The following is a 13,355-nucleotide window of genomic DNA, read 5'->3' on the forward strand; positions in this document are numbered from 1 at the left end:
GAATGATTCCTGTTGTCTGTAGTAAAGAACCATATTGAGAGAGCTTATAATGCCTGAGTAGCCAAAGCTGAATCAGTACTACTTTTTCTCCGCTAAGCTATCTGAGGTAATGAAAACTTAAAAGCAATCTAGTATCAAAGAAGGCATTTGTAGCTGTCAATCAGAAGATACAATGGCAGTGAGGCTCATCTACCATCCTAGTGCAAAGGTTAATGTAGTCAGCATGTGGAAGTAGAACTTTATCTGTGGCCATTTGAACAAGATTTCTAGCTCAGACATAGGGGAGAGGTGAACACTCTCGAGACAGGCCATATAATGGCAACAGTGGCTAAGTTAGTATGATTTCATTGGAGCATCAAGAGCTTTATGTCTAGAAGCACAGCTTGCACCTTCCCATTGCTGCCTTCTGATGCTTCAGCTGTGCCTGCTGCTATCTTCCCCCACTGCTGTTTTGGCTGCTGCTGCTTTGCTGCTTCGCTGCCGCTTGACCCCTTCCCCATCATCATTAAGGTTATTATATTTCTCTAGTAGTTTATTTCTCCTTATACTGCTATATTTAAATGATAAGAAATACAATTTCATCTGTCTCTGACTTTCAAAAAAACCCCACAACTCCAAAAACCCAAACAAACAAACAAATAAAATCAAGAAGTGTTGTGGTGAGTTTATTCTACCTAACCCAGGACATTATCTGAAAAGATAAAAGAAGGAATTAGGAAAAAAAAAAAAAAAAACCCAAACAAAAAAACAGTTTCTGTGGACACCAACTGTACTTATTTTTTTGCCATCTTGCTTTTTCATCGGTTGCCTGAAGTACATCACTTCATCCATATGATGCTCTATGCTTTTACTACCATTACACAAATGTTTGGGACAAAGATTTCTTTCTGTATGGGTAAGTTATGCATTTCTTTCATGCTGTAATTCACTCTCCAAGTTATTATTATTTGGAATACTGTGTACTAAGTAACTTTTTCTAAAGCTTAGATTTTTTTGTTTGTTCTGTTTTTTAGTGATCATAACTTGAGTAAGACTTTATTTCTGGCCCAAGTTAAGTAGAGTACATACAAGATACCTTTTTTTTTTTTTTTTTTTTTTTGTCTGATAACATAATCAACTGAGACAGCTTTACTTGTGATATTACATGCCAAAGTCCACATCCCAAATGCTTTCATAATGCAGCTATCTAATTTAATAAATAGTAGTAAAAGCAGATGCAGTGGATATTCCTTTCAGCTCGCAGCAGTTAGGTCTATAATGTCAATAGAATCAGGCAGGAATGCATCTTTATCCTTTTCTCTATAAAGCAAGGAAAGGAATTTAAGAGCATCAGCACACTAGTTTTGAGCACATATCTACAGAAAATAAAACAGTTTTCCTGAGATTGTCAGGGAACTGGCAAATTCTGTGTACAGAAACAGGACAGTTTAAAAAGTGCAGAGCATAGGCTTCATTGATGGTGTAAACATTGACATACACAACATATTAGTATCATAGAATCATAGAATCAAGCAGGTTGGAAGAGACCTCCAAGATCATCCAGGCCAACCTAGCACCCAGCCCTAGCCACTCAACTAGACCATGGCACTAAGTACCTCATTCAGGCTTTTCTTGAACACCTCCAGGGACGGTGCCTCCACCACCTCCCTGGGCAGCCCATTCCAATGGGAAATCACTCTCTCTGGGAAGAACTTCCTCCTAACATCCAGCCTAGACCTACCCCGGCACAACTTGAGACTGTGTCCCCTTGTTCTGTTGCTGGTTGTCTGGGAGAAGAGACCAACCCCCACCTGGCTGCAACCTCCCTTCAGGTAATTGTAGACAGCAATGAGGTCACCCCTGAGCCTCCTCTTCTCCAGGATAAACAACCCCAGCTCCCTCTGCCTCTCCTCATAGGATTTGTGTTCCAGGCCCCTCACCAGCTTTGGTGCCCTTCTCTGGACATGTTCCAGCACCTCAACATCTCTCTTGAATGGAGGGACCCAGAACTGGACACAGCACTCAAGGTGTGGCCTGACCAGTGCTGAGTACAGGGGCAGAATAACCTCCCTTGTCCTACTGGCCACACTGTTCCTGATGCAGGCCAGGATGCCATTGGCTCTCTTGGCCACCTGGGCACACTGCTGGCTCATCTTCAGCCTACTATCTATCAGTACCCCCAGGTCCCTTTCCTCCTGGCTGCTCTCCAGGCACTCAGTCCCCAGCCTGTTGTGCTGCTTGGGGTTGTTGTGGCCAAAGCGCAGAACCCTGCACTTGGCCTTGTTAAATCTCATCCCATTGGCCTCTGCCCACCCATCCAGCCTGTCCAGGTCCCTCTGCAGGGCTCTCCTACCTTCCAACAGATCAACACCTGCTCCTAGCTTGGTGTCATCTGCAAACTTACTGATGCTGGACTCAATCCCCTGGTCCAGATCATCAATAAAGATATTGAACAGGACTGGACCCAGCACTGATCCTTGGGGAACACCACTAGTGACAGCTGCCAACTGGATGTGGCACCATTCACCACCACTCTCTGGGCTCTGCCATCCAGACAGTTCTTTCTCCAGCACAGAGTGAATCTGTCCAAGCCATGAGCTGCCAGCTTGGCCAGGAGCTTGTTGTGGCAGACAGTGTCAAAGGCTTTGCTGAAGTCCAGGTAGACTACATCCACAGCCTGCCCCACATTCACCAGGCAGGTAACCTGATCATATAAGGAGATCAGGTTGGTGAGGCAGGATCTGCCCTTCCTAAACCCATGCTGGCTGGGCCTGATCCCTTGGCCATCCTGTAGGTGCTTTGTGATGGCACTCAAGATGACCTGTTCCATGCCCTTGCCTGGCACTGAGGTCAGGCTCACAGGTCTGTAGTTTTCTGGCTCCTCCTTACGACCCTTCTTGTGGATGGGTATCACATTGGCAGCTTCCAGTCTTCATGGACCTCTCCAGTGAGCCAGGACTGCTGATAAATGATGGAGAGCAGCTTGGCCAGCTCAGCTGCCAGCTCTCTCAGTGCCCTAGGATGGATCCCATCCGGTCCCATGGACTTGTGAGGATCCAAATGTCGCAGCAAGTCCCTTACTGCTTCCTCATGGATTAGAGGGGGACTGTAATGGTCCCCGACTCCATCCACCACTTCAGGAGTCCAGCTGTCCTGGAGACAACCTGTCCCACTATTGAAGATTGAGGCAAAGAAGGTGTTAAGCATAAACAGAGCAGAAATTGTCAGCAGCCAGCAAAAGCTTAAGTGTTATCTCCCGAGATTAGAGGTGAGATATCAAAGCAGATAGGGGTTAATAGAAAGCAATTAGATCTAACGACACAGACCAGACAAAGAAAGGAACAGAGCAACATCCCAGGACAAAGTGAGAGAACATTATTTATGTTTTGACTTCTTATCCCTCTGAGCAAACCAATGAATGATACAGAGATCATCATTACTTTCTTATTAGAACCAATGATCCAATTTCTCTCATTAAAATATTGCAATTAGCACATACCTACTCTCTGTTAATTACCCATGATGAGGAAAACGTGTGAAATGGCATGGCACACCTGGAAACTCACTGTGACCTAGAAAGGACAATTTAATACTCTAAATTTTCCCTGAAATTTTACCATTTTAAATGTATTGACCCAGCTGACATATAGCAGCTCTGACGTCTTACATTACTTGAGAATGTGGCTTGTGAATTTGACTTTGATTATTTCAGATACTTTCCCCCCCTAGTTGTTGGTGAGAGGCAGGCTGAAAAGTATGGTGGCAGTATTTAAACTCTGTTAGTCTCTCAGGGCTCATGTATGTGTAAATGTGCATGTAAGTGTGTGTGTGTTTAGGTCTCCATATTTGTAACTAAATGTATACTACTACTGTTTGAAGCAGTCAAACAAAAATCAGCTGTGGTAGTACTGTTTTGAAAACAGAGCACATCGAAGGCTTCCTGCAGAATGTTTTTAATGGGGGTACTGTAAAATATAAGATGCAAGGGTTTTGAAACACAGGCAGGGAAATGTTTAGATCTACAAAGAGCCTCACTTGCCAGCTCATACACAGCTGTCGCTTTGGCCGCTGAAATACTTCCTTCAAGTACTCTCCAAGATCATCAGGTTGATATCTAAACCAGGGGTGTTCCATATCAGCACAAAACAAGACTGACACATAAGTCTCTGCATGGTCCTAATAGCTACAACCAGGTGTAGAATAATGCACTTTATCTCAGACTTAAGCATCATTTAGATATATAACCCAAAACCATTTTGAAATGCCTGCTCACCTAAACTCCACTGGCATCTCAGTTTTTAATGGAAGCCTTAATAATACACCCCAGCTCTCCAAGGCAGATAGATTTAAATCTGAACTGATACTCAAGCCTACAAATCAAAGAACCAGTTGTGTTCAGAGAAGAGATCAGTCCAGAAGATGTTTCCAGGGCTGAGGCTTAAGAAGGCCAAGTGCTGGGTCCTACACTTGAGTCATAACAACTTCATACAAGCTCCAGGAGAAAAAGTCCCTGGAAAGTTGCCCAGCAGAAAAGGACTTGAGGGTGCTGGTTGACAGTTGTCTGAACATGATCCAGCAGTGTGCTCAGTTGGCCAAGAAAGGCAGCAGCATCCTGACCTGTATCAGAAATACTTCATCCAGCAGCAGAAGGGAGGTGATTGTGCCTCTGTACTTGGCATTGATGAAGTTGCACCTCAAATACTGTGTTCAGTTTTATGCCCCTCACAACAAGAAAGACATTGAGTTGCTAGACTGTGTCCGAAGAAGGGAAACAAAACTATTGAAGGGTCTGAAGAACAAGTCTTATGAGGAACCACTGAGAAGATCTGGTGTTGTTTTGTCTAGAGAAGATGAATCTGAACAGAGACATCACTGCTCCCTGCAACTACCTAAAAAGGAGATTGAAGTGAAGTGGATGTTGATGTCTTCTCCATAGTATCAGGTGATAGGATGACGTCAAGCTGTACCAGGGAAGATTTAGACTGGGTATTAAGAAAATCTGCTTTACTGAAAGGGTGACCAGGCTTTGGAATAGACTGCCTAGGGAGGTGGTGGAGTCACTGTCCCTGGAGCTGCTCAAGAAACATGTGGACATGGGACTTTGATATATGGCTTAATGACTGTCATGGGTTGAGTTGAATCTGCTGCTGTTATTCATACCATCCTTCTTCACGATAGCTTCAAAAATGAGAGTGCTAACTGGAGTAAAGTATTATGGGGCTTGAAGTTCAGATTATAACATGAAAGCCTTTCTGTTCCAGTTACTGCTTCTGGGTTCCAGGTTCTTGGGAGCTGGCTCTTCTGCAGATATGGTGGTGAGATGAGTGACAATGGAGTAGCTGCTGGTGTTCTTTTATGCTGGTTTTTTTTTTTTTTTTTGTGTGTGTGTGTAGTTTTTGGTTGGTTGGTTGGTTTCTTTAGTTTAGGTTTTGAGGTTTTTTGTTTGTTTTGGCTTTTTTTAAAAGTTTGTGGGTTTGTTTTTTTCCCCCCTGTATTTCACTGCTCTGCTTCTGCAAATTGCCTAAGCTTAGATAATCATGCATTGTCTTATTAGATTAATTAGATTATTGGCTAAGGTAATTATGCATTGAGACTGTGATATCATATGTTATACTAAATCTTACCTCTTTATCTCCACTCTGAATTTTGTGTGTTAGTTTTCCCCTCACTTTTGTGTTGGAGGAGCAGGCAGTTTAGCCCTTGTGCTAAACTGTGACATGTTGGTGTCAGGTCAGCGGCTGTAATGTATTTTCCAAGCGAAAGAATTCTATGACTCTATGACTTTTGCCAGGTATTTCTCTACTCTGCCTCACCTCTGTTGTCAAAATGCCCTGGTAATTTTGACAGTTGTGCAGACACAAATCTTTCTGTCCTTGAAAATTTGATATCACCTTCCTGTTGGGTACACCCCGAGTACAGATGATGTACTAGGACATCCGGAGGTGACTAACTCCCAAATGATAGTGCAGTGCAAGGTGAGACAAGCAGGGGCCCAGAACATGAAGAAGACTTAGTCTTTTTGGTTCATTGTTCAAGGTCTGTGCCTGACTTACCCTGGATCAGTTTGTGGCCTAGGAAAAGGTATGGGAATTGTATCAGTTCCCAAATAGGCTTTGAGCAACAAAAGAATTGTATGACCAACTGCACCAGTGCTAAGTATCTTGAAGTGAAATCTCTGAGATACCTTGAACTGAAATTCTGAGACTGACTTCATAACTGCTAGGACTCCACATAGGTTCAAGAATTCCAAAGCTTAGGAAGATCTTTCTGTGAAAACTGATTTTGCTCCTTCTGTTCTCAGCTGTTGTCTTCTGGGAACAGTGTTCACAGTTTAAAGAATAAAGTAGTATAGGGGGAAAAAAAGCTCTGTATATTGGAACTCCTTTGTAAATAAGTTTTATCAGTTGAACACAGGGAGAAAAGCCAAAGAGATGTTATTAAACAGTTCTTCTCAAAGCAGATTTACTCTCCTTAGTGGACATTTCCTCTCTAAATGGGCAAATACAGGGAAAATATTATGACATGTATGTAATTTCCTGGAGTTGATTAATGAAACAGTGATGATGATAGACACAGATACTGAAGTTGCAGTGAAGATGGCTACCAGTTTATGTCTGCTTCTGATGTGACATGTCCTCTACCAATTGGACAGACAAAGATACTTTTAAAAGGTAAGTCAGGATGACTACAAATATGAATGTGAAAGACTTCTGTGTTGTTTTTTTTTAATAGTTTTAGTGGGTTCTGAAGGTCTTTACATCCCAATAGAACAATGTCGATGTTTAAACAGTGATCACTGCTGGACTGTCTTCAACAGCAACATCTATGTGAAGATTCTGTTGCATGGTGCTTCTGTAGGCTAAACTGTGAGAAATTAATAAGAAACATCTCTCCGCTGCAACACTGTGTAAAAATCAAAGGGCTTTGTTGTTGTTGTTGTTTTCTTTAAAGGGATGAATAGATAGTATCATTGCACACAGTGATTTGGATTAATAATACTGACTGCAGATCAGAGGCTCTTTTTGGCTTCGCATAAAGTGTTTCCAAAGAGGCACAAATGTCTTTTCATCAAACATGGGTTAGGGTCAAATCAACCTATAGGAATACACTGAGCTTCAACAGCATAACAGAGTCACCTAAATCACTCTGATGACCATTAAAGTATCTCCAGTAGTCTTGTCATCTAATCCCAGACAGAACCAGATCACCCAGAATGAGAAAACTTTCAACCAAGTCACAGATGGTTCCTTTACAAAGACCATGGGGAAAATGGTGAAAGAAATAGTTAGTGGAAAAAAAGAACAGGCAGATTAACTTGAAAAGATTTTTATGTACATTCTTTTCGGTTGTCAATATTACAGGATCACAGCATCACAGGATGTTAGGGGTTGGAAGGGACCCAAGGAGATCACCTCGTCCAAAACCCCTGCCAGAGCAGAAACACACAATTTAGCACAGATCACAGAGGAACACATCCAGACAGGCCTTGAAAGTCTCCAGAGAAGGAGACTCCACAACCTCTCTGGGGAGCCTATGCCAGTGCTCTGTAATCCTTACAGTAAAGAAGTTCCCCCTTGTGTTAAGGTGGAACCTCTTGGACTGCACCTTATACCCATTGCTTCTTGTCCTATCACAGAGAGCAAGTGAGCAGATCCCACTCCTGACCAGCCCTCAGAGGTTTATAAACATTTATTAAATCCCCTCTCAGTCTTCTCTTCTCCAGATTAAAAAGCCCCAGGTCCCTCAGCCTCTCCTCATAAGCCATGCCCTCCAGTCCCCTAATCATCCTCGTAGCCCTCCACTGGACCCTCTCCAGCAGATCCCTGTCCCTCTTAAACTGGGGAGCCCAAAACTGAACACAGTATTTAAGATGAGATCTCACCAGGGCAGAGTAGAGAGGAAGGAGAACCTCCCTTGGTCTGCTGGACACACTCTTCCTGATATATCCCAGGATCCCATTGGGCTTCTTGGCCACAAGGACACATTGCTCTACCATGGTTAACTTGCTATCCACCAGGACTCCCAGGTACCTCTCCAGAGTGCTGCTCTCCAGCAGATCACCTCCCAGCCTGTATTGGTGCAGTTCATTATTCTTTCCCAGATGCAGGACTCTGCACTTGTCCTTGATGGACCTCATTTGGTTCCTCTGTGCCCAGCTCTCCAGTCTATCCAGGTCTCACTGGATGGCTTCACAGGCTTCAACTATATCAGCCAAGCCTCCCAGTTTGGTGTCATCAGCAAACTTGCTGAGCAGACACTCTGTGCCCTCATCAATGTTGTTGATGAAGATGTCGAACAGGACTGGAGCCAGCACTGATCCCTGGGGGACGCCACTGGTTACAGCTCTCCAGCTGGACATAGCACCATTGATCACCACTCTTTGAACTCTATCTTGTAACCAGTTCCTAACCCACCTCACTATTTGCTCTTCCAGCCCACACTTCCTCAGCTTGCTCACTAGACTATCATGGGAGATGATGTCAAAGGCCTCTGATCTAGTTCTTCTCACCAAAACATTCTAGCTAGCTTCAAACTAGCACACCTTGCTAAGGTCAAGGTAGACTACATCCACTGGTCTCCCTGAATCTACTCATTCAATTATGTCATCACAGAATGCTATCAGGTTAGTCAAGCATGACTTCCCCTTGGTAAATCCATGCTGACTACTCCTAATAATCTTCTTCTCTTCCAAGTGCCTTGAGATGCCCTCCAGAAGGAGCTGCTCCATCATTTTTTCTGGGAATAGAGGTGAGGCTGCTAAAGTGACCTGTTTTAGAAATATAAACTTCATTTTATACTGCTGTATTTACAGAGAAAACTTTATTTTCTTTGCTTCCTAGTGTGATAAACACATAATTGTTAAATAAATAAATATAATCAAGACCTAAATTTAGACACAGTAGAACAAATAGCATGTTCATGTATCTTGCATACACATTCAGGATTCTATTCCAAGATTTATCTGCAGAAGAAGAGATTTATTAGTTGGAATCTTGGACCAAAGGCAATGTTAATTCATTTAGCAGGTTCCCCAAGCATTTTATGTTGCTTGAGCTGGGGTCAATAACCTCTAATTTCTATGATTGTGTAAGTGCAGGCCACCGGATCTTTTCAACAGACAGTGAAGATCCATGTTTTCAAATTTACCTTATTGTTGTAAAATGTAGAAAACATCTTCAATGGATTTTGAAAGCACCCTAGAAATGAATGTCATTAACCTAAATTGCAATCCAAACTAGTGATTGTTAACCTAGCCCTGCCAGATACTCCCTGCATCTTCAGACACCAAAATGCCTTTAAAAAAACCTGGTAAGGCAGGTCCTAACTGAAGGCCAGCAGGTCACTTAGGAACACCATGGGAAATTTGAATGTTAGGTGGATTGTATTTAAAAATTTGGAAGTCTTCTTTATGAGTTCACCATTTTTCTATAGTGTACTATGAAAAATGTCATCTACAACTCCAGAAGTTTGGGCAAAAAGGAGCTAAAATTTGGATAATTACCGTCTTCACTCATATAGACCACTTGTCAACCTTGCAACTTGAACTTGGTCTTTGAGTTCTCCTCCAATCTTATCCTTAATATTAACAGGTATCATGGTTTAAAATGTCTTACAAATGCTAATTTGTGGCCAGCCAGTTGAATAAAGTGATTCTATTCCTCTACTCAGCACTGATGTGACCCCACCTGGAATTCCGTGTTCAGCTCTGGAATATTCAGTACAGGGAACACATAGATTTGTCATAGTAGGTACACAGAAGGACTCCACAAATGATAAGAGGGCTGGAATACTTCTACTTATGAGGAGAGACTGAGAGAGCTGGGGTTGGTTGTCCAGGAAAAGTGAAGGCTCTGCAGAGACCTTCTTGTGACCTTTCAGTACTTAATGGAGCTTTGTAAATGTGGCCATTTGAGCTGATTCTCTAGCTCAGACATAGGGGAGAGATGAACATTCCAGGGATAGGCCACATAATAGCAACAATAGATAAATTAATATAATTTCATTGGAGCATCAAGAGCTTAATGTCTAGAAGCACAGCTTGTTCTTCCCCTTTTCTCCCGCTGGCTTCTGCTGCTGCAACTTTGCCTATCTTCCCCGGCTGCTGTTTTGGCTACTGCTGCTTCTGCTGCTTTCGCCGCTGCTTAACCCCTCCCCCATCTCCCTTAGGGTTCTGTGTTGTGGTGAAGCGGTAGAATTCTCGCCTGCCATGTGGGAGACCCAGGTTCAATTCCCCAGGGGGATGTATTGGTGGCTCAGTGGTAGAATTCTCGCTTGCCGTGCGGGAGGCCCAGGTTTGAGTCCTGGTCAGTGCACCTAAGAAGGCGAGAAGTCTTTTTTGGAAAAAGCACCAAAAATATTGATGTCCCGGGTTGGGGGAGGTTCCCCCCGGGGAGAAGTGGACTCAGCACAACACAGAACCTTAAGGGAGATGGGGGGGAGGGATCAAGCTGCTGCGAAAGCAGCAGTAGCCAAAACAGCAGCCGGGGAAGACAGGCGAAGTTGCAGCAGCAGAAGCCAGCGGGAGAAAAGGGGAAGAACAAAAGCTGTGCTTCTAGACATTGAGCTCTTGATGCTCCAATGAAATTATATTAATTTATCTATTGTTGCTGTTATGTGGCCTATCCCTGGGATGTTCATCTTTCCCCTATGTCTGAGCTAGAGGATCAGATCAAACGGCCACAGTAAAAAAGATAGGGACAGACTCCTTAGCAGGGCCTGTTGTGGTAGAACAAAGGATAAGAGTTCTAAACTACAAAAAGGTTGATCCAGACTAGTTATATGGAAGGAACTTTTCACAACGAGGGTGCTAAAACAATGGAACAGGTCGCCCCAAAATGTTACATGTGTCCCATTGTTTGAAACACTCAAGATCAGATTGGTTGGAATTCTAAGCAACCTGATCTATTTGAAGATGCCCTTGGTCACTGCAGGGGAGTTTGACTAGATGTCCTTTAAATGTCCTTTGAAGCCGAAGTGTTCTGTGATTTTATGATTCCATAATTCTGTGGTTCTATGATTCTGTGATTCATAAGAGTGTGTGATGATTGAATCACAGAATCACACAGTTACATAATGAACACATACTAATCACACTTTTTACTTAATGTTATTAGACTGAAGACTATGGTCAGTTAAACCACTGCACTATAGAAAGGTTCCATAGAATCATAGAATCTAGAATCAGCCAGTTTGGGAGAGACTTCCAAGATCATCCAGTCCAACTTATCACCCTGCCCTAACCAATGAACTAGACCATGATGCTAAGTGTCTCATCCAGCCTTTTCTTGAACACCTCCAGACTCGGTAACTCCACCACCTACTGGTGTTCTGGTAGGCTTGGTGCGCCCAAAATAGTCTTATACATGTCCTGCCTTGCCTAGGCATGCTTTCCTGCTCCACCAGAGAGGGAAGCATGGGAAAAGAACACAAAAGAACCTGTAGCCACCAAGTCTGGCCTGCCCAGGGTCCTGTGGTAAACAAGGTACACACACTTAGCTTGTGCCTGCCTAGTGCAAGGCCTGTGCTCTTCCCAAATCAGGGAAAAGTGAGCCTGTGGCTTTGCCTAATATGGTCAGGTTTAGCTAACTGCCATCCTGGTTGGCTGTTCTGTGTCCAAAGGGCAATTAACCTCAGGCCACATTGATAAAAGGAGATACACAGGTGACAACCTGCTTTTGCTTCACTGCTTTGCTTCCCTGCTTTTCTGCTGTGCTCTGCCATTGCCTGCTGCTCTTGCACACTGCCTTATTGCTTGCCTGGTGAACTCCACTGCTGTGAGTTACCAGAAGCAGACCCTGGATGTCTGCACACGATCGGCCTGTGCGGCCAGTGTGGCATCGTGCTGAGACTGCACAACACCCTGCCTCTATGCCTGGAAGTCCTGCTTAGCAGTCCTGGACATACACACAGATCATCCAGAAGAAGCCAGGAGACAAGGTCAGAGATTGTCTGCATCCTTTCCCCAGAAGCTGGGAAGATTCAAGTCTCAATGTCTGACAAGACAGAGTCCCCTGAAAGCATTTGGGCACTGTCTGGACTGTGGCTAGCACCTGTGACGGTAGTAATAATAATTTGTGAGTAAATGCTTCAATGTCTCTTTGTAATTCTCCATTGCCTGCTGCCATAGAGCAGAAAGAGCTCCTTGAGCCTATCTACTGGGCAAGCAGCATATTGACTGCAAGCGGCATTTGACCATGGGAATCTTCTTTTCCAGTTGAATTAATGTTTATATCTTTTGCTGGTTATTACTAGATATAGATATTATCCATAGAATGTTTCCATGACTGTGTAAGAACCAAAATATTATTAAAATTAGAGGTTGGGGGTGGTGAGAGCTCTGAATAGCAACATTAAAAAACAATATTAATTTTGGAACAAATATCATCTTTCATGAATTAATTTCCCCTCCACAACACCCTGGGCAGCCCATTCCAATGGCAAATCACTCTCTCTGGGAAGAACTTCCTCCTAATATCCAGTCTATACCTCCCCTGACACAACTTGAGACTGTGTCCCCTTGTTCTGTGGCTGGTTGCCTGGGAGAAGAGACCAACCCCCACCTGGCTGCAACCTCCCTTCAGGTAGTTGTAGACAGCAATGAGGTCCCCCCTGAGCCTCCTCTTCTTCCAGGATGAACAACCCCAGCTCCCTTGGCCTCTCCTCATAGGGTTTGTGTTCCAGGCCCCTCACCAGCTTCATCACCCTTCTCTGGACACAGGGGACTAGAAGTGTTGATAAAGTTATTTACAACTAATCCATCTACTGATTTCACCAGATGCTTCAGTTTTACAGCCTTATCCTTATCACTCCATCTGTTGGAACGTTATCTCTCTGATTACTCTAGTTCACCTTTCTGTGTGAGCCACAATCCTCCCTATCTTTGAATCTCCAAATTCCAGCCTCAGGTAGATATCATCCACTTGCTCTATGTGTCCTGTACCTCTAAGATTTTTCCTCCCATTTTTCTGAAGAGGCTCAGAAGAGAGGTACAGGTTAAAATCACATTGGCTGGCCTAAAAAAGCCATGCCATTTTCTGTCCACGACTACCTGTGCTAGAAAATTCCACCAAAGCTAGCCACAGGTGACTGAATCCACTTCTGGGCAGCTCTGTGGAGGAGAGTCTGCAGCTGAAGTGTAAGAGGGTATCTAGGAGGTACAGGGTGGCAGGTGGCACCACTGTCACCAGGTGGCACTGCTGTCACCCTCCCTGGCAAGAGACCCAAAATAGGACCAAGGAAGTAGCAATAACCTTAGGAAAACTGGAAATGTATTGCCTCTAAAGGAGTCATAGGATAAGGAAAGCATGAGACAGTGGCTTTGCGAGCTGGAAGTCTTTCAACTTTCCACACTTCTACAGGGCAGAGCACCAAAAACC

The 13,355-nt window shown here is 43.8% G+C and overlaps 1 non-coding gene across 1 annotated transcript; it reads left to right on the top strand.

Moving 5' to 3' along the window:
* The first annotated feature begins 10,221 nt into the window (after window positions 1-10,221).
* TRNAG-GCC (transfer RNA glycine (anticodon GCC)) lies at window positions 10,222-10,292 on the top strand. Its single transcript has one exon. It is a non-coding gene; the product is annotated as a tRNA-Gly (tRNA).
* The last annotated feature ends 3,063 nt before the right edge of the window (window positions 10,293-13,355 follow it).

This window comes from Pogoniulus pusillus, chromosome Z (genome assembly GCF_015220805.1).
Source record: "Pogoniulus pusillus isolate bPogPus1 chromosome Z, bPogPus1.pri, whole genome shotgun sequence".
Classification (NCBI taxonomy): domain Eukaryota; kingdom Metazoa; phylum Chordata; class Aves; order Piciformes; family Lybiidae; genus Pogoniulus; species Pogoniulus pusillus.